At 42.5% G+C, this 24,478-nt stretch overlaps 1 long non-coding RNA gene across 8 annotated transcripts; it reads left to right on the plus strand.

Annotated features, from left to right (window-relative positions):
* Positions 1-1,949: 1,949 nt before the first annotated feature.
* On the plus strand, positions 1,950-10,167 carry LOC148004505 (uncharacterized). 8 transcript variants are annotated; one of them, XR_015624490.1, is made up of 6 exons: positions 1,950-2,623; positions 3,996-4,126; positions 4,795-4,978; positions 6,618-6,762; positions 7,891-8,519; positions 9,380-10,167. It is a non-coding gene; the product is annotated as an uncharacterized LOC148004505 (long non-coding RNA). The 8 variants fall into 8 exon arrangements; XR_015624497.1 differs by having other exon boundaries at positions 9,396-10,167; XR_015624492.1 differs by having other exon boundaries at positions 8,362-8,519.
* The last annotated feature ends 14,311 nt before the right edge of the window (positions 10,168-24,478 follow it).

Raw genomic sequence — 24,478 nt, forward strand, 5'->3', positions numbered from 1 at the left:
TAACTTACTTCTCTATGATTGTTTTCTTATTTGAAAGTAAGTAATGGGATCATCTATGGAGTGGTTGGTAAGAACAAAAGCTTTGCCTAACTTGAATAATAGGTCCCTCCAGAGCATGTGCTTAACAGTCTAGGTACAGAGAAATTTGCTGAGGGGAGTAAAAACAAAACCAAACATAAAACAGGAACAACAATGATTTAACAAAATTCTGCATGCTGGAATTGAAGGCATGTTGCAACTTTAATCATATTTGTAGGTATTTCTAATAAACAAACAAAGAAATAAAAATCGTATTACACTTCTAGCAGTTGCATCCAAGAGAGAGAGAGCTGTGAGGTAGTGTGTGCTGCTACTTTCCACAGATACACCTGGGCCTCAGGCCTGCCCTCAGTGAGCTGGAACTAAAAGCAGCCTAGTTGAAATTCCTGCTGCCATGGCAGGATTCTGCAAGAACATTTTCCTTTGACAACAAGGGGCCTTTGTGGAGGAGACTTCTTGGTGGGTTCTCAAGGACTCTGCATGTCTTATTCTACAAAGAGAAGCCAAGCCAGGACTTTTAGCAAGGCCAGCCAGTTGTTTGGGGAAGTCTCTGGTCCTGTGGCAGAGGGTGAGGAATGGTTGAAAAAATGTCGGCTCTGCTGAGAGCAAAGGATAACCTTCTAGAACTATGACCTCCTAATTCAGGACATTCCACTCCCTGCCCATCCTCCTGATTCTTATGTTTGCTACGAGTAAAAGATCCTGGTGCAGCCCCAATATTCTCATGCCTAGACTTGGAAATTCAGGAAGAATGATATTTGAGAAGTAATGGCTATGTGGTTACAATGTAGTAACACAGGGTCCAGGTTGACGTTTGCTTACTGATGTCCCATTTAATTGTCTTTTTATATTTGAGAAAGGGAGGATGTCCAACTTAATATATAAAAGAGACATAAAGTTATAATTTTATATATGCCCTGTAGTTGATCCCTACGATCCCAAGAAAAGGGAGTGATTATTTCAAAAAGTAGGATTATAGACCATTGATTTTGTGAAATACATAGATGTGTATATGGAAACAATGCCAGCTGTCTAGGACTGCACATTAAGCAAATATTACCAGGTTTTATATAGCCAAATGTATAGGAGAAAGCTATTGGCCTCTAGAAAACAGGGAAAACCTTGGGATTCAAAATTTATGTCACATGCGTTGTCTCAGGTGGTAGATTTATTTTTAAGAAAAATCTCCCTTATCCATGCTCCCTAGAGATTTGGGTGCTAACAAAAATCTCTTATCAATTCAGGGTTGTAACCAACTCTTCCCATTAAGAGAATTGATGACTTCCAATGAAGCAGAGAGAAATATCTAGCTTTGGAGTAGAGGTTGTCAAAGGGTTTTCCCTGAGTCACATGAGAGACTGCAGGGAAAGGCCTCTACAGAAACTGATCAATTTGCGGAGAGCTAGTTAGCAGGTAGGCCACAGAACCTCGCAGTAACATCATCAGTAAGCCCTTCCTAGGAAAATCTCTTGTCTCTAAGACAGCACTAGAATCTTCTGGGATGTCACCAGTGTTGTGGTGACACCAACTGCCTTTGGCATATTCCTTCAGTTCCCTTTGGGTTCACAAACAGGCATGTTTCGCCAGCTGCTCAGGCTAGTTCGAAAAGAGAGTAGAGATCAAGGAGAGACCAGAAAAAGGCAGAAGGATGCAGACCTCCTGTCTAGTAAAAAAGGAAGAATGAAATCGTTCTGGGGAAGGCTTGGTGAGTCCAGGGCAGAGTTGGGGAACATCCTTGAGGAGATAGGTTTGAGACGTTCCTTCCAGGAGTAGGCCTTGCAACAAAGAACCTTGGGATTTCTCAATGACAGACCAAGAGTCCAGAGTTCTGATGATTAGTTTGACAGAGAGCCAAGAATTGGCAAGCCTGCAGCTTTTTTTCTGGGAGCTTTGTAATTTCGACTGCCAATACATGCCAGGAGGAGGCATGATGAGATTAACAATGTGACCATTCATGGTTGGGAGTTGAAGCACTTCATCCTCTAGATTACTGTAGGTTACATAAGTCTCTGATGATAAGAACAAGGAAGGATGCACCCCTAGTCATGAACTAAGATCTCAGACACTTTGGGTTTGAACACACTCATTAGAGATTGATGGTTCTAAGCATTAGGAACTCCAGGATTTACCTGTACCACATCTGATATGAGATGACAATGTCCCATGTCTGGATGTCTGAGGCAGCTTATGGCTTTCAGGGCAAGGGGTCCTCTAATAGTGAGTGTGACTTATGTATGGCAGTGAAGATTGGGAAGAAGGACATAGCTTAAGAGTCCAGTTTGAAGAAAGCTTTTCTGCTATTTCAGGGAATCATATAGTCTCCAGCCTTTCCATTTCCTCAACCTCCTTTCTGGGACTCAGAATGGTCTTTTCCTCCCCTGGGCCATCAAATATGCAATTTCACTTGTGTTTATCTATCTACAGGTTTCGGTAGGAAGGCATCATCCTGAAATGATATCAGTAAGCAAGAGAAGCGTCTAAATAAATTGGAAGAACTAAAATTTGAAACCCAGAAGTGTAAATTCCAGAGGGATGTACTTTCTCAAATCCTGGACCTTTATATCTATGATGATTGGGACTATAGGTAGTCATTATGCCCAGTCACCTGTTCACTGTCTTGTGCTCTCTCTGCTAACCCAAGATTTCTTTACATCAAGAGAGTTTTTCACTCCTCATCCTGGATTTCAAAGAGCCTTGGCAGGTGTGGCCTGTTGAGATAAGCTAGGTGCTGTGGGCTTAGGGTCAAGCTCTTTTGTACTTGAGCCTGAGGTGCTTGGAGTTGGATTGGTTCTGTCAACAGCTGGAAGGACCTGGTCACATTTGCTGCATCTAGGAGTGTGAATGAAATGCCTGCATGTCATCACTCTTTTACCCTGAATCTGTTCATTGTTCACTGATTCTAAGGCACCTCCCTGGATATAGTTGGCATTCTAATTGTACTTAAATATGGGTTGGTATACATGTATGTGAAAGTATTTGTGAGTGTTTTGCTCAGGATCAGGACATCTGGGGACCTTTGATGGGCTCTGAGGATTTGTTTGATGAACAGTTTATAGGTCATGATAGTGATGAGTCTGTGGAGGCCCACATTGATCAATAGAGCACTTTGCACCTTCTATTTACCTTGGTGGAAGATAGGACTCTCTGGAGGGAAGGAGATGTTATAAATCCTCTGCCCTGTCAAAAGTATTTATGCCCTCTGGGAATTCATGTAACGATAGGAAACAATGATTGAGAATCCCTGCTTTCAAAACAAAAGAAATGTCATTGCCACTTTCTGTTGGACCTAAGGTTGTGGCACAAACTTGAGGAAACTTCTTACAGAACTAGTCAATGCCTTCATGCTCACCTGGCCAACTCTTGAAGGTCAGCTCCCTCCAATTGGTACCCTGGCTCTATTGTCCTGTACCCAGGATAATAAGTTTAATCAGCACCAATAGGACCCAGTTCAAAGGAGCAAGTCTGTGATATATACTGGCTTTAAGTAATATAATACAGAGAACAGTCTGATTTCACCTATTTTTTGCCCGATTTGAACTTTATTTATTTTTTTTACTTTTCATTTTTTTAGCTATCTATGAATGGTTTATTGTGACCTAGAAACAGTCGCTTTGGAAACAAACCCTTGATACTTGTAATTCCCAAGCAGGCAGTTCTCAGGCTCTGCCCACTCCTATACAGAGAGTCTGCAGAGCCATATCTCCCCAGGTTCTTAAGGAGTTCTTATTTCAAAATAATTGTTTGCTGATTTGCATAGAAATATTTTCTATGGAAGAATCATGCTTGGGGTTTCACTGTTGTGTTTTTGCTCTGGTCTTAGAGATTACCACATGCTTCCCTCACCCCCATTCCTTAAATTTTAATTTTTTATTGGATATTTTTTATTTACATTTCATCTAATTCTGAGTTCATGAGCTCAGATGGTTATTTTTTCCATGGGCCATGCCCTACCACAGGCTGGATGTTGAATTGCCTATACTTCAATCTGAACGTGGGATGAGAATGATGGCTGTGCATTAAATGAACAACTCAATATGTGACGCCATGGAGAAGTACAAGGAGCTCATACAAGAGAACAATTCCTACAGTGAGTCACTGACAGAGATGAAACCCCAGCACTTGGCAGGGAATGCTTCTGTCCAGCTATGACTTTGAACAAAAGTCAGGGCTCTGGTTCTGCAGTGTCTAACTCTTAACAGGAAGCCTGCCTCGTGGCAAGGGTCTTGGATTTGTAACTCTTGGACTTAGTTGTTCTACATGTGAAGAGTGTAGAAGACCCTCCGATTGTTATTTTCACCCATTAAGGATTCTCTAGATAGAAAAGATTTGCACCATGGTGGGAATATCAATCAACTCTGAACCTCTAGGACTCTGACATGAGATTTAAAGATTTATGATCCATGAGAAACACATGGAAAGATTGTATAGCTACTGGGTCTTCTATCACCCTCAGAGGGGATTTGCCCTCTACCTGCAGGTGGTTTTAGCATACCATGGACATATAAGCTCCCATATGTACCATTTCTTCTTCCTTGATTTATATAAACACTCAGTGTCAGGATTTTCAGAAGTACTTTGATTCATATTGAATTTGGACTCTGGATTTGACTGCCTTTAATTGGTGCTGACTTGTATAGTGTGGCTCTACTCTGGGGATGTTGGAGGATGAGGACCCTTGAAGGGATGATTGTACTTGCAGGAGAGACAGGCAGATAGAAGCTGGCTGGTATTTACCATTTTTTGTTTATGGTTCAGCATCAGGCACTTCCAGCTCCTGCGTGAACGGACTCCATAGAAGAACAATATAAAGATTTTGCTGAATGAGAACAAAAAACTGATGGTGGAGCAGACTGTTCTGCCAGCATCCTGTGTGGAGGCAAAGAGGTTCTGTGAAGAGGCCGGAATGAACATCTGTGTCCCCAGAGCCAAGCAGTTGCAGGTAGGATTAGACCTCAAGGTCAGGTTGCCCTCATGTCTAACCATAAACATAGACAAACGAATGTAACTGTCCATTGACTTATCCATGTACTGACCTATGTCTCATCCAAGTGTTCATTTATGTGATCGTTTACAAGGCTTTCTGTTGGGGTAGCCTTTTTGAAGAAATTGCATTTTTGGAAGGCAAATGCCCCTGCTATTCTAGAATCTGCAGTTTATTACGGGAGATAGGCTGACTACATCACAGCACTACATGCCTTTATGTGTGGAGGAGGGTGCTATGTGGGAGCCCCTCTTTAGACTAGCACAGAGCTTTGAGGGATGAGGCAAATGCCTGTAGTTCATTTGCTTTACAGGGATCTTGTGAGATTCCAGGAAGTAAGTAGTTTGCAAGGAGGAGAGCCTGGTGGAAATGCCAAATAAATGGTTCTCATTGTAATCTTTTGGTGCCTTTTGTTCTTTCTATCCCCTTTTCCCTATATATGAAGATGGTCTCTTCATGCTTCATACATCTTGGGTACCTGACAGAACCTGAGTAGCAGCATGTCAGTCCTATTTTGTTTAAGTGCTGCTGGACATTTCATATCTGCATCTTATACTCTGAAGTTGGTTAGAAGAGCAGGGATGTGGAAAGGGTTTCAAAAGGTGAGGATAGGCATGAGAGATTTGAGACTTCAAGAACAAAGTTCTCCATATATACCCCACATTCTGACCAAGAAGAGTGCTATCTAGGCCTTTTTATTCCTCTAGGGAAAATTAGCTGAGTTAGTGATTCTCTCTTAAAATACCTGCTTTGAATAATCTATATTATGATCTTCCTCCAGCATGATGGAATCTTCATTGTTTTCTGCCGACTTATGGTTTTTCGTGTGTGTGTGTGTGTGTGTGTGTGTGTGTGTGTGTGTGTGTGTGTGTGTGTGTATGCATCGCTGTGGTGACCTGTAATTTGTGGGTATTCAGGGAGGCCAGTTAATGACATACAATTTTGTCCAGTCATTCTCTAACTTAGTCCTTTGAGCCTAGGTCTCTCAACAAACCTAAATCTTCCTGTTTTGTGCTGGTCAGCAGTCTTTGCATCACCTGTCCAGTTCCAGGTGTTGCCACCTCTGTTATTTGTCTCAACACATTCTGAATAACTAAACCATTCAGCTATTTTAAAAGTAAGGATTAGATTTTGTCACTTTACCTTAATAGAGGTATCCCCCTGGAAGATTCTGGTCTGTCTTACTGCCTTAACCATGATCGTGCATGGAATCCTATAGTGCATCCCTCTGCTGACATTGCTTTGCTGACTATATCATGGGCATGGCATTCTTCAGGATACATTCCCTCTCAGTGTTGTACAGGGTGCAGCATTTCAGCAAAGTCACTGTAGCCTTTTCTTTTGCCTCCTTCTGACTGATGTTGAGGTTGTTTTAATATCACATGAATTATAATGTGATGAAAAGTTCCTGGGTACTGACCATGAGTCACTGTCTTCTTCTGATGCTTCCAAGGTCTTCTATGAGGGAAGCAGGGTAGTTTTAGTGAGGGGCCTATGATGAGTCAACATGGAGCTTGCTGGAGGCTTTTCTTCTGTCTTGGGAATTTGGTGATGTGTTGTTTAGTTTATCTGTGCAGAGTTTGTAACTTACTTGTAGGTCCAGCAAGTATCTGCATAGCAAGATTTCCTGAAGTGGAAATGAGTACAGGCCAGGGCAGCACAGCCTGCTTGACTGTAAGAGACTTGTACATAACATAGCTCCCACTAATTCTTCATTCAACAGAAAACCTGCTGGATAAAAGGTATGTTTTCCTTAGTGTGTGTGTGTGTGTGTGTGTGTGTGTGTGTGTGTGTGTGAATGTGTGTGTGTGCATGTGTGTGTATTTGTGTTTTAGTTTGTGCAAAAATATAACTGTGTTGCCTATTTCCAAGTTTACTGAGAAAACCACTCTGAGAGTTCACTTTGCGTCATGAAACATCAAATACAGCAGCCCAATCATTTTGGCCTCTCCTCCTAGCTCTGTACAGCAAAAGGACACAAAAGCACTTGTAAAGTTCAATTTTAACGGTATTAGGGGCAAACCTACCAATCTGCATTGAAATCCTTTGGAGCACATTAAAGGAATGGAGTACATGGAGGTAAGGGGGAGGCTTCTCTTTAAAATCCAAGAGTTTTTATTCCTTCTTTGTCCTTTGTGAATTGTGAAAGCCCACTGAAAGGTTATGTCACTCACTGTGTCTTCTCCAAGCTTGTTTTACACATTGCCTGCTCCCATTTCTTTCCAGCTACCTTGGCACAGTACAACTTCACCTTGGAGTCTGGCTTGGATTGTATTCACTGAGAAATTGAGTTGCATGGAGTTGTATTGGCATCCAGCAGAAGTCCCATAGCTGTGCTGTGGTGCAAGAACAGGGCAGGTTAAGGAGCGGGTTTAGATGCACAAATAACCTAAAGCATCCCCTGTGTTAACTGTGTAGCATTCTGCAAGGGCTGTTAATCAACATCATTTTCTCTGAGTTAAAGTCAGCCTCAGTGTGGGATAGGAGGAATGAGGATCTTAAGACAGGTCTGGTAGTGTAAGAACAGGTAGGCCTATGAGAAGCCATGTACAGAAATTGGAACCGAAGTTTTAGTTGACCCAAAGATTACAGAACAAGGAGTAGGTGTCAACAGAGCAACTAGGGCTCATCAGTGCTGTGGTAGTCCCCGAGCAGCCCTGAAGGAGAATCTGTCCAGACGTCCATCAGCTAAGGGAGTGAAAATGTACTATACGGTGGGGCCATTCCATGGATTATGACTCAGTGTAAGATAATCCATGCAAGCATTTACTTACTTACTCAAAATATCTGTGACACAATCACATTATGGGGAGAAAAACTGTTCATTTGTATCCTGGGTATGGAGATTTCCTATGATTCTGTTCCAATAGCCTTGGGCACGAAGTCAGTCAAGTTAAGGTAAAGAGAGCTGCTATTAGAAGAAGCTGCACACTTTGGGGGCAAGCCTGAAACAGTGGCCAAGAACAGAGTCTAATCCACCACCAACATATGATCCTTTGCTGGGAAACAAGCCTGATCTACACAGCCTTGGGAACGAGCTAAGCCAGATCGGGGAATAAGGCAAGGACCATGATTCTATGTTGGTTTATGGGAGGACAGCACAACACTGACTGAGTTGTTTATAGGCTATAGGCTATGCCTGCTATGTACATATCCCACTCAACATTTGTTTTTATGCCTTCAGAGAATCCTGGGGGGTCTTTATATTAAGGATTACCTCAGAAAGTAAACACTTGACTGCAATGTACTATGCTTATATTGTGTGAACACACATGTGTTCTGTGTTTGGGAGTGTGTATTAGTGTTTCTGTGTGTCTGTGTGTGTTTGTATGTGCACACAGGTATGCATGCCTCCACTGACATTACACTCATCTAATGACCAGAATAAGGAAGGATTAGAGGAAACAATGCAGGACACTCTGAAGCAGAGAGAACTGATCACCCAGGAAAGTGACTTGGGAGAAACAGTGTAGAAGAATTGTGACATCTTTGAGATCAGGTAGGAACATAGGCTGGCAGAAGCCAGTTGGGTTTCCTGTCCTATATAACTATCCTTTGTGGGTGACTGACCACCTACATGGTTTCAGCCTCAGTCAGCTAAAGAACTACTCAGAGTATTATTCTGGTACAGTTTATATGGATTTTGTCCATGATGCAATATATGTGATCTTCAAGATTTCTTGGTATTTTCTACTTCTTCTTTCTCTTACCTCTGTGGTAAACTCTGAGAACATTTTCTTTTCTGTTCTCTCACAAATTGCCTTACAATGACTATACACATACAGGGGTTCTGTTCTGTTTGTACACCACCATCACCTTTAATGCTCAGTGTGTACACTGGGAAGATTTACACGGAGCCCATTCTCAGTGATTACAGGATGTATGCAGTGCCCATGGTTTTGATGTGAGATGGTTTCTCTGTGTATTTACAGATACAGTGGTTACAAATGGAACCTAGGCAGGTTCCTTCCTGCAAAAATAATCTGAACCTTCACTTCAATTCTGAGCAGGTTCTCCATAAGACATCCACATGGTATTCTAGGTTGCTCATATCTCTCTTGAACTCAGATTCAGACATAGCCACAATGTTGTTATTCAATATAATATACCTGGACCAGTGACAAAATATGCTCATTTTTCTTTTGATTCCAGTACTGTGCATAATCCACAGTTCGATTTCTAGCTGTTTTTAAAAGCTGATATATAAATTGAAGCCCATTTACTCTATGACACTTGGGGATGCAGGAAATGACCTCAGTTGACAGGTAATGCTGGATTGTCCAACCGAATAGAGCTGACGTAAGAGGGAGAGCTGAATCAACAAACCCTCACTAATCCTTTTTTCCCTTGCTCTGCTAGGTCTAAAATTCTCCAGCGAAACTCGAACATGGCATAGACCAGAACAAGATCTCCCTTGGAGAGCAGTGCCACAGGAGGAGTCTAAGTGTGCACAACAAATACACCACTATTACATCGCATCCTTAATATCCATAGCAGTTGTGGGCTGCATTTTCCTACTTTAGTTTGATTTCTTTGGATTGAATAGGCCATACTTTCATCTCGGCTCTTCCGAGCAAGCGTGCACATTTGGAAGGACTCAGAGAAGAGCTGATGCACATCAATCGAGAACTGCTGAGCATCCAGGAAGAGTGTGCACATGTACATTTGTACTTGTCCTGAAGGGTCACCCAGAAGAGTTTCATGGAGATCAGTCCACAACATTGGAAAAACTTTGAGTCAAAGACTGTCATATGTTTTATACTCAGTATTGGATGGCTTTGTCCTTCATACCCTCACTCCAACAAGGCAGACCTACTTACATTCCCCTTGAAAAGATTATTACCATCAGTAACTGCTTGTCTACTGTGTTTCCAAGGCAAGTCATTGGCTATAAGTTAATTCTGCAAACGAGCATCAAAAGAATGCTTAGGACAATTCCTCTGTTTACATTTTGGTTTGACTTTTGATTACTTTGGTTATTTGGTTTTCCTTATATTCATTTGAAGTTTTGTTATTTATTCATTGTTGTTTTGTTCATTCATTTGATTTGCTATTTTGATAAGGATACAAACTGTATATATTGACTACCTGCATCTGGATACTATTGATGTATTCTGGTGAATAAAAGAGTGATCTCAAACTCTCAACTCTTAAGAACCTTCTTTATTGAGGTGTGGTTTCACCATCTGATGCCCCACGGCTATCAGGCAGGGATGGATCTCTGCATTCTCATGGGGACTGGGCATCATAATTACTTCCCAGTCAGACTGAGATACAAAGGCAATTATACTTTCACTTTAGACTGTGTTTCCAACTCTGTGAATTCCAAGTTCATCATGCAAAAATTACCCAATGTATATACTTGTTTTTAAATATTTAGTTACCACTAAATTATACTCTTCTGTGGATGAGAATGTTAAACAAATTAATTGGATAAACATCAAATTTTCTATAATATCTCCCAGGAAATATAAACATTGTATAAGGGAGATGAAAGCAATCAGGAAACCTGCACCAAAATCCCGTGGTGGAGAGTGCTGAACACCCAGAAAAGCGGACAATCCTGAGACCACAGGACACACCGCCCCTTCTGCCCAACTCTTCCCACATCCCTGGCCCAAGAGTAAACTGCATAGTGCCTCTGGATATAGGAATGTAGGAGCAGTCAGTGGCAGGAACCTGCTTGGTCCAGCATGGGCCCAGAACTGAATCGGGCCCAGAGCATATTTGAAGAAAACCAGAGGCATACAATTCTGTGTCTCCTGATTGTGGCATTTTTCAAATTTAAGCTCTAAATGCCATGTTGTTGTTGTTCTTTTTTTTAATTGGATATTTTTCATTTCCATTCCAAATGTTATTCACTTTCCTGGTTTCCCAGAAATAAGCTCCAATGCCACCCGTCCCATTCTTCTATAATGGTATTCCGTTCCCCATCCACCCACTTTCCCAACTCTCTGGCATTCCCCAAACTGAGGGTCCAGCCTTGACAAGACCCAGGGCTTCTCCTTCCATTCGTGTGCAAGGAGACCATCCTCTGCTTCATATGCAGTTGGAGCCATGGGACGGTCCATGTATAGTCATTGGGTAGTGGTTTAGTCTCTGGGAGTTCTGCTTGGCTGGCATTGTTGTTTTGATGGGGTTGCAAGTCCCTTCAGCTCTTTCAATCTTTCTGTAATTCCTCCAACTTGGATCCAGTTCTCAGTTCAATGGTTTGCTGCTAGCATTTGCCTCTTTATTTGACATGCTCTGGCTGTGCCTCTCAGGAGACATCTATATCCGGTTTCTGTCAGCCTGCACTTCTTAGCTTCATCCATCTTATCTAGCTTGGAGGCTGTATATGTATGGGCCAAATATGGGGTAGACTCTGAATGACCATTCCTTCAGGCTCTGTTCTAAAGAATAGAATACCTCTCCTATGGGTAATCTTCCCCTTTTAAAGAAGGAGTGAAGCATCAGCATTTTGGTTATCGTTGAGTTTCATGTGGTCTGTGCATCTTGGGTAATTTGAGCATTTGGGCTAATATCCACTTATCAATGAGTACATGTCATGTGAGTTTTTCCATGATTGGGTTACCTCACTCAGGATGATATTTTCTACTTCATTCCATTTGTCTATGAATTTCATGAAGTCAATGTTTTTGATAGCTCAGTAGTACTCCATTGTGTAGATGTACCACATTTTCTGTATCCATTCCTCTGTTGAAGGGTATCTGGGATCTTTCCAGCTTCTGGCTATTATAAATAAGGCTGCTATGTCCCTAGTGGAGTATGTGCCTTGTTGTATGTTGGAGCATCATTTGGGTATATGCCCAAGTGTGGTATAGCTGGGTCCTCAGAGAGTACAATGTCTAATTTTCTGAGGAACCTCCAGACTGATTTCCAGAATGTTTGTACCAGTCTGCAGTCCCACCAACAATGGAGGAGAGTTCCTCTTGCTCCACATCCTTGCCAGCATTTGCTGTCACCTGAGATCTTGAACTTAGCCATTCTGATGGGTGTGAGGTGGCATCTCAGGGTTGTTTTGATTTGCATTTCCCTGATGACTAAGGATGTAGAGCATTTCTTTAGTTACTTCTTAGCCATTCCATACTCCTGAGCTGAGAATTCTTTGTTTACCTCTGTATCCCATTTTTTAATAAGGTTATTAGGCTCTCTGGAGTCTAACTTCTAGAGTTCTTTGCAACTTTGGATATTAGCCCTCTGTCAGATGTAGGATCGGTAATGATCTTTTCCCAATCTGTTGGTTGCCAATTTGTCCTTATGACAGTGTCCTTTGTCTTACAGAAGCTTAGCAGTTTTACCAGGTCTCATTTATCGATTCTTGATGTTAGAGCATAAGCCATTGGTGTTTTGTTCAGGACATTTTCATCACTGCCCATGTGATTGAGACTCTTCCCCACTTTTTTGTTTCTTCTATTACTATGAGTGTATCTGGATTGATGTATAGATCTTGATCCACCTGTACTTAAACTTTGTACAGGAGGATAAGAATGGATTGATTTGCATTCTTCCACATCCTGTCCCCCTGTTGAACCAGCACCATTTGTTGAAAATGCTATTTTTTCCATTGGATGATTTTAGCTCCTTTTTCAAAAATCAAGTGACCACAGATGTGTTGGTTCATTTCTGGTTCCTCAATTCTATTCCACTGGTCTACCTGCCTGTCTCTGTACCAGTATAATACAGGCTTTGTCACTATGGCTGTGTAATACTGCTTGAGGTCAGGGAATGCTCATTCCCCCAGAAATTCTTTTATTGTTGCAGGTAGTTTTTGCTAGGTTTCACTATCCTGGCTTTTTTGTTGTTCCAAATGAATTTGCAAATTGCTCTTTCTATCTCTATAAAGAATTGAGTAGGAATTTTAATGGGGATGGCATTGAATCTGTAGATTCCTTTTGGCAAAATGGCCATTTTTACTATATTCATCCTGCCAATCAATGAGCATGGGAGATCTTTCCATCTGCTGAGATTTTCTTCAATTTCTTTCTTCAGAGACTTGAAGTCCTTGTCATACAGTTCTTTCACTTGCTTTGTTAAAGTCACACCAAGATATTTTATATTAGTTGGAACTACTGTGAGGGGTGTCATTTTCCTAATTTGTCTCTCAGCCTGTTTATCCTTTGAGTAGCAGAAGGCTAGAGATTTGTTTGAGTTAAATTTATAAGCCGACACTTTGCCGAAGTTGTTGATCAGGTTAAGTAGTTCTCCGGTGGAACCTTTGGGATCACTTAAGTATACTATCATATCATCTTCAAATATTGACATTTTGATTTCTTCCCTTTGAGCTCCTTTCACTGTCTGACTGCTCTGGCTAGAATTTTGAGTACTATATTGAATAAGTAGGGAGACAGCGGGCAACATTGTCTACTCCCTGATTTTAGTGGGATTGCTTCACGTTTCTCTCCATTTAGTTTGATGTTAGTTACTGGTTTGCTGCATAGTGTTTAGATATGGACCGTGAATTCCTGATCTTTCCAGGATTTTTATCATAAAGGGGTGTTGAATTTTGTCAAATGCTTTCTCAACATCTAGTGAAGTGATCATGTGGTTCTTATCTTTGTGTTTGTTTATATAATGGATTAACATTGATGGATTTCTGTATATTTAACCATCCCTGCGTCCCTGGGATGAAGCCTACTTGATCATGATGGATGATCATTTTGATGTGCTCTTCGATTTGGTTTGCAAGAATTTTATTGAGTATTTTTGCATGAGTATTCATAAGGGAAATTGGTCCTAAGTTCTCTTTCTTTGTTGGGTCTTTGTGTGGTTTAAGTATAAGAGTAATTGTGGCTTCACAGGAGGAATTTGGTAGTGCTCCATCTGTTTCTATTTTGTGAAATAATTTGGACAGTATCGGTATGAGGACTTCTGTGAAGGTCTGATAGAATTCTGCACTAAACCCTGAACTGCTTTTGGATGGGAGACTTCTAATAACTGCTTCTATTTCTTTAGGAGTTATGGGGTTGTTTAGATTTTTTTTGTTGTTCCTGATTTAACTTTGGTACCTGGTATCTGTCTAGAAAATTGTCCGTTTCCTCCACATTTTCTAGTTTTGTTGAATATAGGCTTTTTTAGTAGGATCTGATGATTTTTTTTTAATTCCCTCAGACTCTGTTGTTATATCTCCTTTTCCATACCTGATTTTGTTAATTTGGATAAATGCTCTGTGATCTCTGGTTAGTCTGGCTACACGTTTATTTATTTTGTTGATTTTCTCAAAGAACCAGCTCATGGTTCTGTTGATTCATTGTATAGTCCTTTTCGTTTCAACTTGGTTGTTTTCAGCCGTGAGTTTTATTATTTCCTGCCTTCTACTCCTCTTGGGTTCATTTATTTCTTTTTGTTCTAGAATCTATAGATGTGCTGTCAAGCTGCTGACATATGCTCTCTCCCATTTCTCTTTGCAGGCACTCAGAGCTATGAGTTTTCGTCTTAGCACTGCTTTCTTTGTGCCCCATAAGTTTGGGCATGTTGTATCTTCATTTTCATTTAATTTCTTTCTTTATTCCTTCCTTGACCAAGTTGTCATCGAGTAGAGGGTTGTTCAACTTCCATGTATATGTCGGATTTCTGTCGTTCTTGTCGTTATTGAAGACCAGCCTTAGTCGGTGGTGGTCTGATAGGATGCATGGGACTATTTCTATCTTCTTATATTTTTTGAGGCCTGTTTTATGACCAATTATGTGGTCAATTTTGGAGAAGGTATCATGCGGTGCTGAGAAAAATGTATATCCTTTTGCTTTTAGGGTGGAATGTTCTATAAATATCTGTTAAATCCATTGGTTCATAACTTCTGTTACTTTCTCTATGTCTCTGTTTAATATCTATTTTCACAATCTGTCCATTGATGAGAGTTGGGTGTTGAAATCTCCTACCATTATTGTGTGAGGTGAAATGTGTGCTTTGAGCTTTAGTAAGGTTTCTTTTATGAATGTAGGTGCCCTTGTATTTGGAGCATAGATATTTAGGATTGAGGGTTCATCTTGGTGGATTTTTCCTTTGATGAATATGAGGTGTTACCTTTTTAATGACTTTTGATTGGAAGTAAATTTTATTTGATCTTAGAATGGCAACCCCAGCTTGTTTCTTCAGGCCATTTGCTTGGAAAGTTGTTTCCAGCCATTTACACTGAGGTAGCGTCTGTCTTTGTCTCTGAAGTGTGTTTCCTGTATGCAGCAGAATGCTGGGTCCTTTTTATATATCCAGTCTGTATGTCTATGTCTTTTTATTGGGGAATTGAGTCCGTTGATGTTCAGAGATATTAAGGAATAGTGATTGTCGCTTCCTGTTGTTTTCATTGTTAGAGGTGGAATTATGGTTGTGTGTCTCTCTTTTGGTTTCATTGCAAGGAGTTTATATTCTTCCTTTCTCTATGGCATAGTTTCTCTCCTTGTGTTGGAGTTTTCCATCTATTATCCTTCATAGGTCTGGACTTGTAGAAAGATATTGTGTAAATTTGGTTTTGTCATGGAATATCTTGTTTTCTCCCTCTATGTTAATTGAGAGTTTTGCTGGGTATAGTAGGCTAGGCTCGCATTTTTATTCTGTCAGGGTCTGTATGACATCTGTCCGGGATCTTCTGACTTTCGTAGTCTCTGATAAGAAGTCTGGTGTAATTCTGATAGTTCTGCATTTATATGTCACTTGCCCTTTTCGCCTTACTGTTTTTAATATCATTTCTTCTTTTGTGTATTTGGTGTTTTAACTATTATGTGACTGGAAGAATTTCTCTTCTAGTCCAATCTATTTCGAGTTCTGTATGCTTCTTATACCATTGTGGGCATCTCTTTCTTTAGGTCAGGGAAGTTTTCTTCTATAATTCTCTTGAATATATTTACTGGCCCTTTACGTTGGGATTCTTCACTCTCTTTTCTACCTATTATCCTTAGGTTTGATCTTCTCACTGTGTCCTGGACTTCCTGGATGTTTTAGGCTAGGAGCTTTTGCGTTTTTACATTATCTTTGATGGTTGTGTCGATGTTTTCTATGGTGATTTTTGTATCTATGGCTCCTTGTCTCTTCCTTGGGTTTACTGTATCCAGGGTTGTCTCCCTTTGTGTTTTTTTTATTGTTTCTGGATGGTTTTGGTCAATTCCTTCACCTGTTTGGTTGTGTTTTCCTGTAATTCTTTCAGGCGTTTTTGTGTTTCATCTGTAAGGGCTTCTACTTGTTTACTTGTGTTGTCCTGCATTTCTTTAAGGGAGCTATTCATGTCCTTCTTAAAGTCCTCCATCTATAGCATAAAGTGTGATTTTTAAATCAAGTCTTGTTTTTCCAGTGTGTTTGGCTATTCAGTATTTTATTTGGTGGGAGAACTAGGCTCTGATGATGGCAAGTAGTCTTGGTTTCTGTTGCTTAGTTTCCTGTGCTTGCCTCTAGCTGTTGGGTTATCTCTGGTGTTTGCTTGAATTGTTGTTTCTGAGAGTGGCTTCACCCTCCTGTAGGCCTCTGTGTCTGCACTCCCGACGAACTGTTTTCCTGTTTTCTTTCAGCCTTTTCTGAGAACAGGTGCTCTGATCTCCTGTGTGTGGGCAATCCTAGTGACTCTCTTACATCTCTAGGCGGGGGCAGGAATCACAAGAAATCTGCCTCTGATTGCTCCTTGGTCCTTGCACCCAGGGGGCACAGTTGGCACTAGGCGATTCTCTCTTGGGCAGAGGGAATGTTGGAATGTTGTCATCACTGATTTCTCAGGAGTCTCCACACTTCTCAGGGTCCAGCTCTCTCTCCCATGGGATTTAGCTGCAGGGAACTCTGCTTCTTAGTATTAAAAACAAGGCAAAACAAAACCACAAAGATGTGGGTTTATTGTGCACATTAGCAGGTCCAAACAGGAAAACTCACAAAAGTATATATACCATTTACAATAGCAACTCCCAATATAAAGAATTTGAAAAACCATGCCTGCTCCAAGTTGGCTGACATAGGACAATATAACATTGCCTCCTTCAAGCCTTTACCTTTGCCACGATTTAACAGTGGCAACTAAGAAGTCGCAAAATTTAATAGTTGAAATACATAGTGATTATTCTGCACAGTGTCCCTGCCACCCACCTTGACTTACAGAACCCCTTCAGGATTTCTTGCCCATTAATTAAGTAAGTAGGGAAGGAGTTGAGGAGATCATGCTCTAGCAACATATCCCCCAGAATACTGCATTTTGCCAAGAGTTCAATGTGTTTTAAGCCAAATCCTACTGGAATAGATAGTGATGGTTATTTTCCAGTAAATATGGAGTGAAAAATAATTTTTACCCCAATCTGAGGTATAATCTCACGGTTTAGGGACACAACTGCTATACACTTGACAACTATAGCAATCACCCAGAACATCTGCATAAAGCCTGTGACCGTTGGCCACATGAGGATGAGTGTCTTTCAAAGATCACCATGATCCAGTTGTCTAGAATCTCCTCCTTTTTAAGTGTCTCATCCTTGTTTTTGTCTGGCTCATACACCAGATGCTGGGCCTCAGCCTGTGCATGGTCATCATCGTGAGGGAGGAGCCAATGGTGAGTCTCGTTCTTGTCCAACTTCCCATCCTTGTTCAGATCATGGAAATCATTGAACTGCCCCTGTTCTGACAAAAAACAGTCTGGCTCAGGGCCATTGTCTTCACGGGAAAATCATGTCCATGATGTACTCATCCTAGTTCACAAAACCATCTCTGTTCTTGCTGATATCTTCCAGGGTTTCCAGAAGTACAATCTCCTTCATACGTTCGAACTACTCTGGGTGCAGAAAGGCAGTGAACTCCTCCTGAGGAGCTCTCAGGTTGCAATGAAAGTCTGAAGCATTAAATCTCCTCTCATCCTGTGGAAGAATCTTTTTAAACGTGTGATGATCAGAGCTATCTTGGAATTCAGCATGGTTTCCCAGGCAGTAGCCATAGGTGGCCTGCTTTTTTCTTCCCAGGAGATCTTTTCATCTATGTCACTATCATAATCGTTCCAGACTTTATCCACATTATCGTAGATGTGTCTTTTCTCTACCTGATTGATTCAAACTTTCAGCTCCTCAGTAGTAACAAGGCCATCTCCATCACTGTCAATTGGATCAATAGTTTTCCCCAGCCTCTCCTTGCTCTAGTCTGGGCTTAGCTGATCGAAGGTCTTGGAGTCCTTGCCCAGGAAGACCTCCTGATCATACTGGAAGCTCTGGTTGTTTTCAGACTGCCACTCCCTCAGCTCCTAATCTGACTGAACCAAGCCCTCTTTGCACACCATGTGCTTGGCAGGCATCACCAGCACCAGTACCAGCAACAGCCCTAGGGCAAGTCCCAGGCAGACACCGCCTGCCATGAGCAAAGGGAGGCAGCCGGGCAGTGGGGCCTGGGAAAGCTGCAGCCTCTGTCCCCTGCCCAACAAGAGCTTTTGTTACATTTCAAATGTTATCCTCTTTCTTGATTTTCCATCCATAAAACCCCCACCACTCTCCCCCTTCTTCTGTGAGAGTTTTCCACTCTAAATCGGTGAATTCTTTCTGTAAGACAGCATTATTTCACACTATTTGGAAACTGAGTCTGAGTGTTCCTGTCAGGGTTTGAGGTGGAGAAGAGCTATTCTCTGCCCTGGAAAAAGTGGGTCCAAATACTTGGCAGATTCCTAGACAGGCAACAACACAAAAGGCCACGTTTTCTTAGCACATCACACTGGTGAGGCTAGTGAGATGGCTCAGGAAGTAAAGGCACTTGTCATCATGCCTGACAGCCTGAGTTCCATCCCCGGACTCTGTATGGCAGATGGTGAGAATGGCTTCTTTAACATTCTTCTAACCTCTAAATTATGTGCTCCAGCACAAGCATGTGCACAGAAATGTGGGCATGTGTGCTCAACACACACACACACACACACACACACACACACACACACACACACACACACACACATTTAAAAATCAACAATAATAAAATTCAGCGCAACCCTTCCCTCAACGAAAACTCATCCTAACTAGAGTTTTAGAACTCAGGGTTTTCAAAGGTAAATTGAAGAGAGCCTCATCTCTGGAAATGGAGCTCAACAAAGACATGTGACTTACAGGTTTCCAACTCATCTTCTCTCCTCAGGTTCAAACAGAAATTTCCAGGCCCTGGCTCAGTTCTTCTTGAGTTCAAGATAATATACTAGCAAGAATCAGAGGCATGGGGCTAACATAATTCCTTTTTCAAAGAAGGAAATAATTAATGCAGTGATAACTAATTTTCTAGGGGAGAAAATAATACAGTAAGTATTGATGTAAAATCATTTTACACTAAATTATACATGAAAACTTTAAAACTTAAAACAAACTTTTCAAGGAGATTTCACACTTGTGGTAGTGTTATGAACCAGAGATTTCCAATTGGAAGAACACCCAGGACCAGCCAGAGGACAAGTCGGAGCAGGATCTGGAAGCCCAGGACAGGTGCCTTGCAAATGAGTCAGCCTGCATGGGATAGCACATTAGTTGACAGGTAGCTGACTACACTCAATGGCCCATGCTGGAGGTACTGTGCCTGGACCCCTCCCACCACTTCCCCTGCTGCCAGTGTGCCAAGACTTGCCTGCTGCACCATCTACTATGCTTTGTGGCTTGACCCTTGATGCAAACTCCAAGTAGTGTATGATGTTTGTAAACCGTTCTGTTGTCTCCATATACACTCATTTCCTTGACCTGCAGAGAAATATTGCACAACACAGCAGCACTGCATGCCTGGTTTTCAGTGCAAAGAAGTCTGTGGACTCTTACCCATATGACTTCAGGAGAGTAGCACACAAAGAAGAAGCCCCAATGGCCCACAGACCTTAAAGGACTAGGAGGAATACAGCAACACTTTGGGCTTGTTTTGTGGGACAGTGGTGTCAAGAAGGCTTCGGGTTTAGCTCTAATTATTTTTAGTGGGTGGAACAGGCTTGATTCTTTGGCACTCGAAAGGCCATTCTGAACAGGACACTGATATCACAGGCATGGAGGCCAAGAGGTAGTAAATGAGACCTCATCAAGGTGAGAACCTTCTCACGGGAAAGGGCAGCATCATTTAGGCAAACCAGCAGCCTACAACATGGGAAGGGGTTAATAGCTAGAATATGTAAAAAAAAGATGAAACGACCTAAATACCAAGAAACGGAACTCAGCTGAAAAGGGAGATCTAGAATTAAGCAGAGAATTCTCAAAAAATGAAGCACAATGGACTATTAATCACCTACTAAGAAAAATGAAGTTTGTAGGTAAATGGATGAAGCTAAAAATTATCTCATGTGAAGCACCCCAGACCTCAAAAAATCACATATTTTCTCTTATATAGGCATTAGCTTTTATATGCTTTAAGAAGTTTTTTTGATGTTTGCTACAATCCAGATGACCACCCATAATTAGCCAGTAAGAAACCAGGGCAGAACATGGGATCATGCAAGAAAAGGGGAATAGGATAGATTGTGATGGAGAGATAAAAGGGAAAATGGAATAGGGGGATTAAATTGGGAGGGAGCTAGGAGAGCAGGGTAGAGCAGGAGGTAATGTGGAGAGTACAGTGTTGTTTCTTTGTGCGGGTTGGTCTAAAAACCACCATGGCTGACTTATAGGAGGCTAACAGAAGGAACCTCAAAACTGGCCAGTTTAAACTGGGAGAAGAGCTTTACAAGTAAAAACACCCTGAGAGGCCTTTGAATTCTTTAAGAGGGGAGATATTTATCAGGTTTTCTATTTAAAGTGTATGTGAAAGCAATAAAAGAACCAGGAGTGATCATTCCCCAGGAGGCAGAGGCAAGTAGGTCTCTGTAAGGCCAGCCTGGTCTACAGAGAGAATTCCTGACCTCCCAGAGAAAATCTGTCTTAAAAGACCAAAGGCAGAGACAGAAAAAGACAAAAGTCCATGCAATCCAAACATGCCATTCCTATTCCTGGTAAAGGCTTTGTAATCTTTCGGGAGGGGTATTGTGAGAGAGGGGGAACAGAGACAAACACACACATTCACACACAGAAAGAGACAGAGACAGAGACAGAGACACAGAGAAAGAGAGACATGCACACAGGAGTGCCCACACACATGCACACACAGACACAGACACAGACACACAGACACACAGACACGCACACACACACACACACACACACACACACACACACACGGGGGGGGTGAGGGAGGGAGAGGGAGGAGAGGGAGGAGAGGGAAGAGAGCAGGAGATGAGGAGAGGGGGAGACGGGGAAAGTGCTTAAGGGAATTAAAGCCAGGACATCCTTCTATTATGCTAGGTAAGAACTCTCTCCTGTGTAGCATCCTCTGTAGTTCTCTCTTTCCATTTATGTATAAACAGTGTCGCTAAATCATCAGGGCACCCTTGAACTTTTTGTTTTCTTTGCCTCACAGCCTCTCCTCCCAAGCAGCTGGGTTAGGAGATTGTACCTCTAAGCCCCACTTCCAGTAGGGTTCTCTTTGAAAAGTCCTTTTCTGTGAGGATCCCTTACCATCTCTCCAGACTGTCTTTTGCTCCCTTTTTCCGAGCATTTAAAAATACCATGCCTAAGAATCTTTTGCAGGGAAGGGGATAGTGAGCTGGGAAGGCCTATTTCTTCATTTCGAGATTCTGGTAATAAACATGTCATAAATATAAATGCCAAACTCCGGAAATGCAGGTGTAGAGCGTCAGATTCTATTTGGACTTAAATGATGTGGTCTTTTGCTCTAATTTCTACCATGCTCTCCGTTCCTCAAGTCCATGCATTTCCTTAGGGTGCTGCCTTTCCAGAGTACTGGTATGCTGCAGGGTGCTCAGTTCCACATCTGTCTGCACTATTTCAAAGTTTCCCTCCAGCCCACACATCTATGCCTAGAGCTAGAGGTTAGAACCATCTGTCCATGCTCATGAACCAACCATTCCAGATAGGTATGGTGTTTTTTTTTTTCCTCTGTACTAAAATTAGGACAGTCCAGGCCTGTTGTTAGACCATTCACACCACAATATAGTCACCAATCAAAGGCCAGCGGAGAATCGGATCTTCACCACTGCAGTTTCCAATTTATTTTCATTTTCCGGACCTTGGAATTCCCCCCCCCCTTTTAAATGGGTGCATCATCCCTAATATTTTTTATTTTTTATGTTATTATCATTTTATCCAGCATTACTGTATCATTAATGGCAATTTTAAGTCTCTCGTTTTGCCAGTTCAAAAAAAAAAAGAAAAAAGAAAAAAGAAAAAAGAAAGAAAAGAAAAAGAAAATGAAAAACACGTAATACTTTTCTTCAGTACAAAAGGTAGTCATGACGGAATAAGGCGCTTAAGGGGTTCTGTGATACGAAATTTTCACGGCCTAGCTGGTTTCTGTAAAGTTTACAAGGAAAAGCTCGCATTGCAACTTAAGTGCCACGACGGGAGAAATATTCCCTTGCGTGTTCACTGCTGTATGTCCCTTGTACCTGATAATTCAGGCACTTATCATCGGAAAGGGAGAAAAAAACAGAAGGAAAAACATAAGTCCTGACGGCTGAAGGGCCAGTCTGTGAGTATGTCCTCCAATATGCAACCGGACTCATCTCCTAAATGTGGCTGGCGAAAGGGGTAAAGGGGTCTGGCCAGGCAAGGCCTTCTTTCTAGACGGGCCTGTTATTTTCTCTTTCTACGGGCATTTTGTTACTTTTCAGTTTGGTCGCTGAGCTTTTCAGACAGGATAACCCTATGTATTGCAGGCGCCATTTTGAGGGAATGACCTGAATAAATGGTTTCCTGACAGAACTCTGACCACGGTTCTGCACAGGACTTGTTTCAAAGGGTCTTCAGACACGGTTCTGGGGGGCAGGGGAGTGGCTCAAGTCTGTACATCTGTGAGGCTCCGGCCTAGCTCTGCACTGAGCACTGTTCCTCGCGCATGCCCCATGCGTACCCCTCAGATACTCAGATGGGCGACGTGGGTCCCCAGGCCCCCCCGGCGAGGGCCGAGCGCTGCTGCCCATTGGCTGAAGCCCAGGACAAGGCCAGCCACCCACAGTCTTTCCCAGGGCGAGCCACCCACACCTCAGTGTTTCACAGACTCCCGCCAAGTCTGCTCAGCTGCCTTGGAGGCCCTCGGCTCTCCTTCCACAGCCACCTTGGCTTTTTGCCCGTTGGCGGCCAGGCTGCCACTCCGCAGCTGCCCTGAGAAGCTGCTAACCACATGGCTTCGGCGGTGCCACCTTCGAGTTATTTTTCAACCGGACTTCCAGCCGCCATCATGGTGAGTCGAGGGGAGGTCCCGGGTGACAGTGAAGACCAGCCCTAAGCTGCAGATTCCTTACACGGGGTTGAAATTCGGTTTTTAGGTGTAGCACAAAGAAATGGGGAGAGGGCAAAAGGGGTTCCTTCGAATTGTCCAGTTCCCCCACTGGACAGCCCCAAGGGTTAGGCCTGGAGGGCAGGAGTCGTGGCCTTGCTGACTTTGCGGCCTACAAAAGCACTGAGGGGCCCCGGGAAGATGGCGGTCGGCCGGTGGCCAATGGCAGCCCTGGGGACCTCGGGCTGGTCCAGGGTGGGCCATGTGCAGGACCTGGGCATCCTGTGACAGCCCTTTCCCGCCTTTGGGCGGAGGTGCCCGGAGGAGTAGGCCTTGGGTCAGGCCCGCGGCCGCCCAGGCCCCACCCTCCCGCACAGGCCCTTGTCTGGAGCAGCTTCCGGGTAGGAGTCAGTGCGGGCTCCTTTGCCAGGTGGCGCCTAAGCTGGCTGCCTCAGAGCCTGTGGACTTTTGGATTAGCTGCTGTGTCTAGGGTGACTCAGCAAGTATGGTTATTGGGAGGCTGAAGACGGGCCTTCACAGGCTGCCATTGGTCAGGCTCTGTGGACAGTGGTGCCTGAGTGGTGGAGGCAGCTTTGCCTCAGCTGTGTGTTTAACTTCTGGTGTGCATGGGCTGGGGGAGAGCCCTAGAAGCCTGAGCTGGGTTGAGGAAAGGGTGAAGGAGGGGATAGCTAGACAGGACACGCGCTGTACCCCACCACAGGACGCTAGCTTTAGAGCTTCCAGGTTAGTTTAGGCTACAGTAAGACTCTGCCTCAGAATCAGTACTGTAAACGTTGATGGCCATTTAGTCACAAATCCCTTGTATGTTGCATCTTGTTTATAATTTTTTGCACTTTAAAGGTAAAGGAAGAAATTCATACAGTTTATGACAGATGTGAAAATTAAGTTGGACTTTTGTAAACATTTGCAATAATTGTGAATCACAATTGCGAATCATCTATTACAGTAATTAAGATCGCACAATACCGGACAGTTACTCACTACATTAGTGTTTGAAATGTGAGGACTTCAGACTTTATATTAGCTAGTATTTGTGACATACATGGAAATTTGCCTAGTACAGTGATTTAATTGCATTTCAAAAACGTTATCCTAAAATCTTTAATAACAGTATTCTCAGCTTCTAGCACTATTTGTCATGTGGATGTTCAAATATAATGGAATATGTTACTGTACATAATAGCAAAGTTTGTGTGTGCTAGCCTCCAAGTT

This window comes from Rattus norvegicus, chromosome 7 (assembly GCF_021556685.1).
Source record: "Rattus norvegicus strain SHRSP/BbbUtx chromosome 7, alternate assembly SHRSP_T2T, whole genome shotgun sequence".
NCBI lineage: Eukaryota > Metazoa > Chordata > Mammalia > Rodentia > Muridae > Rattus > Rattus norvegicus.